This window comes from Suricata suricatta, chromosome X (assembly GCF_006229205.1).
Source record: "Suricata suricatta isolate VVHF042 chromosome X, meerkat_22Aug2017_6uvM2_HiC, whole genome shotgun sequence".
NCBI lineage: Eukaryota > Metazoa > Chordata > Mammalia > Carnivora > Herpestidae > Suricata > Suricata suricatta.
In genome coordinates this window covers 70,127,183-70,133,333 of record NC_043717.1, presented here as the reverse complement: position 1 = coordinate 70,133,333, position 6,151 = coordinate 70,127,183, and the positions used below count along the sequence as shown (strand labels likewise).

The 6,151-nt window shown below is 38.8% G+C and overlaps 1 pseudogene; it reads right to left on the bottom strand.

Annotated features, from left to right (window-relative positions):
- Positions 1 to 3,877: 3,877 nt before the first annotated feature.
- On the bottom strand, positions 3,878 to 4,099 carry LOC115283449 (annotated as a pseudogene).
- Positions 4,100 to 6,151: the final 2,052 nt, after the last annotated feature.

Here is a 6,151-nt window from a genome sequence, read left to right as displayed (position 1 = left end):
ACACCCTCGAGGTCCATCCACTTTGCTACAAATGGCCATATTTCATTCTTCCTCATTGCCATATAGTACTCCATTGTATATATATACCACATCTTCTTGATCCATTCATCAGGTGATGAACATTTAGGCTCTTTCCATGATTTGGCTATTGTATAAAGTGTCACTATGAACATTGGGTATATGTGCCATATGTTTGCATTCATAGGTCTAACATGAAAGACCTGGCAGGGGACCATGGGGAGAGGAAGGGGAAAAGAGAGTGGGGGAGAGTGAGGGACATAGATCAAAGGAAACTACTGAATACTGAAAAGGAACCATAGACTGAAGGGGGAGGGGGAGGGCGGAAGGGGGGTGATGGTCATGGTGAGGGGCACTTGTGGGGAGAAGCACTGGGTATTATAAGAAACCAATTTGACAATAAACTATTTAAAAAAATGGATAGGTCAACCAAACAGAAAATCACTAAAGAAACAATGGATCTAAAAACTCTTCATCCTGAAGCTAGGAAATTCACTTTCTTCTCAAGTGCACATGGCACATTCTCCAAGACTGATCACATACAGGTTCATAATACAGCCCTCCATTAATACAAACTAATTGAGATAATACCATGCACACTTTCAGATCACAATGCTATGAAACTTGAAATCAACCACAGGAAGAAGTCTGGAAAACCTCCAAAAATGTGGGGGTTAAACAACTACCCCACTGAAGAATGACTGAGCGAATCAGGCAATTGTGGAGGAAATGTAAAAATATATGGAAACAAACAAAAATGAAAATACAACAATCCAAACTCTCTGGTAGGCAGCAAAGGCAGTCTGAAGAGGAAAGGTTATTGCAATCCAGGCCTATTTCAACAAACTAGAAAAAGCATAAATACAAAATCTAACAGAACACCTATGGAAAGTAGATCAGGAGAAGTAAGAGCACCTCAAACCCAGGAGAAGAAGAGAAATAATAAAAATCAGGGCAGGAATAAATAATATAGAATCCTGAAAAACAATTGAACAGATCAATGAAACCAGGTGTTGGTTTTTTGAAAAAAGAAACAAAACTGAGCAACCTCTAGCTAGGCTCCTCAGAAAGGAAAGAGAGGACACTCAAGTAGACAAAATCATGAAGGAAAATGGATCTATTACAACTGATCCCTCAGAAATACAAGTAATCATCAGAGACTACTATGAAAAATTGTATGCCAACAAATTGGACAACCTAGAACAAATAGACAAATTCCTAAACACATATGCACCACCAAAATTCAAACAGGAAGAGATAGAAAATCTGAACAGACCCATAACCAAAGAAGAAATTGAATCAGTTATCAAAAGTCTCCCAATGAATAAAACCCCAGGGATGGATGGGTTCCCAGGGGAATTCTACCAGACATTTAAAGCAGAGATAACACCCATGCTTCTCAAGTTATTCCCAAAAAAATAGAAATGGAAGGGAGACTTCTGGTCTCATTCTAGGAAGTAAACATCACTTTGATTCTAAGCCAGACAGAGACCCAACCAAAAAAGAGAACTAGAGGCCAATATCCTTAATGGATACGGATGCAAAAATACTCAACAAGATACTAGCAAATCGGATTCAACAGCATATAAAAAGAATTATCCATTATGATCAAGTGGGATTCATTCCTGGGTATAGGGCTGGTTCAATATTCGCAAATACATCAATGTGATATATCACATTTTAAAAAAGGATAAAAACCATATGATCCTATCTATAGATGCAGAAAGAGCATTTGACAAAATGCAACATCCCTTCTTAATAAAAACCCTCTAAGAAAGTCAGGATAGATGGAACCTATTTAAACATTATAAAAGCCATTTATGAGAAGTCCACAGCTAAAGTTATCCTCAATGGGGAAAAACTGAGATCTATCTCCCTGAGATCAGGGACACTACATAGTGCTGGAGGTCCTAGTATCAGCAATCAGACAACAAAAGGAAATAATAGGCATCAGAATCAGCAAAGATGAAGTCAAACTTTCACTTTTCATAGATGACATGATACTCTACATGGAAAACCCCACTGACTCCACCAGAAGCATTCTAGAACTGATCTATGAATTCAGTAAAGTCGCAGGGTACAAAATCAATGTACAGAAATCAGTTGCATTCTTATACACCAAGACTGAATCAACAGGAAGAGAAATCAAGAAACGGATCCCACTCACAATTGCACTAAAAATCATAAAATACCTAGAAATAAACCTAATGAAAGATGCAAAAGACTTGTATGCTGAAAACTGTAGAAGACCTGTGAAGGAAATTGAAGAAGGCACCAAGAAATAGAAAAACATTCCATGCTCATGGATCAGAAGAATAAACATTGCTAAACTCTCATTATTACCCAAAGCAATGTACACATTCAATACAATTCCCATCAAAATTGCATCAGCATTCTTCTCAAAGCTAGAACAAACCAACCCAGAAATCTTATGGACCACAAAAAACAATGAGTAGCCAAAGTAATTTTGAAGAAGAAACTTTCTCAGCCCAGATCTGGACCGACAAGTGTATGGTCGATTAATCTTTGACAAAACAGGAAAGAGTATCCAATGAAAAAAAAAGACAACCTCTTTAGCATATGGTGTTGGGAGAGCTGGACAACATGTAGAAAAATGAAACTAGACCACTCTCTTACACCATTCACAAAAATAAACTCAAAATGGATGAAGGACCTGAATGTAAGAGAGAAAAGCATAAAATCCCTAGAGGAAAAAGCAAGAAGTAGCCTCCTTGTCCTCAATTGCAGCAGTTTCCTACTTGACACATCTCCAAAGACAAGGGAATCAAAAACAAAAATTAACTATTGGGACCTCATCAAGACAAAAAGCTTCTGCACTGCAAAGGAAACAATCAAGAAAACTAATAGGCAACTGACAGAATGGGAAAAGATAGTTGCAAATGACATATCAGATAAAGGGCTAGTATCCAAAATGTACAAGGAACTCACTAAACTCCATACCCAAAAAACGAATAATCCAGTGAAGAAATGGGCAGAAGACCTGAAGAGACACTTCTCCAAACAGGACATCCAGATGGCCAACGGGCACATGAAAAGATGCTCAGCGTCACTCATCATAAGGGAAATACAAATACACTGAGATACCACCTCACACCAGAGTGGCTAAAATGAACAAATCAAGTGACTATAGATGCTGGCAAGGATGTGGAGAAATGGGCACCCTCCTACAGTGTTGGTGGAAATGTAAACTGGTACAGCCACTATGGAAAACAGTGTGGAGGCTCCTCAAAAAACTATCCATAGAACTCCCTTATGAGCAGCAATAGCCCTGCTAGGGATCTACCCAAGAGATAGAGAAATGCTGATGCATAGGGGCACATGTACCCCAATGTTCACAGCAGCACTGTCAACAATAGCCAAATCATGCACAGGGCCTAAATATCCATCAACTGATGAATGGATCAAGAAGATGTATACTTGGAATGGAATACTACATGGCAATGAGAAAAAATGAAATCTTTCCACTTGTATAAAAATGGATGCACCTGGAGGGAGTCATGCTAAGCCAAATAAGTCAGGTAGAGAAGTAAAGATACCATATATTTTCACTCATAAGTCTAACAGGAGAAACCTAATAGGGGACCATGGGAAGGGGAAATGGGGGTAACAGAGTTGGGGAAAGGGAGAGAGGCAAATCATAAGAGACTTTTTGTTTTTGTTTTTTTATAATTGATTTTATTATTTCTTTTTTATAAAAGCTTATTGTTACGTGTACAACGGGATCTAAGACAACACTTCATGCTAGCTATAAGTTGCAACAGATACTCTGGCAGGGAATCCAGAGATTTAAACTGGAATGGAATTAAAGTTCACCATTGCCTCGGGCACAAGGGAAGGCTTACTTTTTGCCAGAATTCTTAATTCCACCTGTGGCCAGGGGGCCCTTCCCCGTGGCCTTTGCTTTTAGCTTCTTGTGTTTCTTCTGCTCCTCTTTCTGTTTCTGCTTGAATGCCTTATCTTCCTCGTCCATCTCCTTGGCCTGCTTCCTGGGCTGCTTCAGGGGCTTCTTCTTGCCACCTTCGTGGCTGGACGTGGCGCCTGCCGCCCCTTCTCTAGCCATGAGAGACTCAATGCTGAGAACAAACTGAGGGCTGAAGAGGGAGGGGGAAGGGGAAGTGGGTAATGCTCATAGAGAGGGGCATTTGTGGGGCAGAGCACCGGGTGTTATATGGAAACCAACTTGGTAATAAACTATTTAAAAAAACAAAATTCAGCCAAGCAACGCTGAAAATCTAACTGGTCTTATTAAGTGATTTTTAAATGGGGCAGCATGCCACACAGCAAGCAGAACGATGCTCACAGTAGTTATACAAGATAGAAAGGTTTTTATAGGAAGGTGGCTGGGGCAAGAAATTATTAGCAAATTGTAAAAAACAGAATTGTTACGGGAAAGGTCACCTTCCCTTAGGGTTAAAGGGAAAGGGTCTTACTAGGTCTTATGTACTTCCTCTTGCTTCGGAGGATGGAGAGGGCCCATGTGACAATTACCTTATTGGTGCTGACTAGAAAATTTCCAAATTCATGACTTAAAATACTACACCTGGAGAGGTTGAACTTGCAATTAAGTCTTGGTTTGTTATCTTGGGGCAACTGACTCCACCTTGTGCCTGTGGCTTTCTTTTTAACAACATTCCACAAGGCCCCTCCTCTTATTCAGACACCATCTTATAAAAAATGTAGGGAAAGGTTATCTGACACTGTCTTTTTATTTAAGATAAACTGAACATTATCTAAAAAGATCTTTTACATTGGAAGTTTGAAAACAATGGTTTATGGGCCAAATCTGCCACCTGTTTTTCTAAATAAGGTTTTACTGGAACCTTAGAAGCTCCTGTTAATTTACATACTGTTTATAGCTACCTCCATTCTCAGAGTTCATTACTTGCAACAGAGACTATAGGCTCACAAAGCCTAAAATATTTGTTATGTCGTTCTCTTCAGACAATTTTGCCAATCCATGGTTTAAATTACCAAATCAGGCTAAGTTTTAAGCCAAATCAGATATATCCAATTTTGATAGCCACTTCTCTTAAGTGGGGAGATAGGCTCAAGAGAAAGGCCAGATTAGATATAAGCACAACAGTACCCGCACATTTTTCTCTGCACAGCCAAGTTGCCCTGTACATTACATCTATAATGCTTTTATAATCAGTTCAGGTAATAGCAATTACTTTTTACAATTATACAGTGCTTTAGAGCTTTTAAAGTGCATTTATATCTACTGGCTCATCTAATATTGATAAAAATTTCTGTGACATGGATGGAACTGGAAGATATTATGCTAAGTGAAAGAAGTCAGTCAGAGAAAGACAGATACCATATGTTTTCACTCTTATGCAGACCTTGAGAAACTTAACAGAATAACATGGGGGAGAGGAAGGGAGAAAAAAAGTTATAAATAGAGAGGGAGGGAGGCAAACCATGAGAGACTCTTAAATACAGAGAACAAAATGAGGGTTAATGGGGGGTAGGGGAGAGAAAAAATGGGTGATGGGCATTGAGGATGGTATTTGTGGGGATGAGCACTCGGTGTTGTACGTAAGCAAATTTGACAATAATTTATATTTAAAATTTTTTAATTCTGTGAGAAAGGGGTTTTTAGCCCCATTTCATAGATAAGGGCATAGTTGAGTCTCAATGAGGTTAACTCGCTTGCTCAAAGTCACACACATCTAGCAAGAAATACAGAATTTGACCTCAGTTGTTCAATTACATGCCTACTGTACTTCCCACTCCATCACAGCCAAACCCTAGGAGTATAAATTCTAACTCAACCAAAGCAGAATTATCATGTCCCTACAAACTTAGAAATAGGTTCTACAGATTTTCTGAGTCATCAAAGTAGAGTTTTTAAGCCTAAATATCAAACCAATGTTTTCTAAGACGTATGCTGTATTGTTTATTTCCTTTATGACAAAATGAAAACCTTACCATCTGCTTTACTTGGAGCCCTTTTCCAATGGAATAAGTATGATTATGTCATTTTTAAGAGTATATACATGCTCTGGCATCTGATTGGCTTGGATTGAAGTTCATCCCTGTAACTTCACAGCTGTGTGACCTTGAAAACTTTACTCAATCTCTCTGAGCCTCAATCTCCTCATATGTTAAA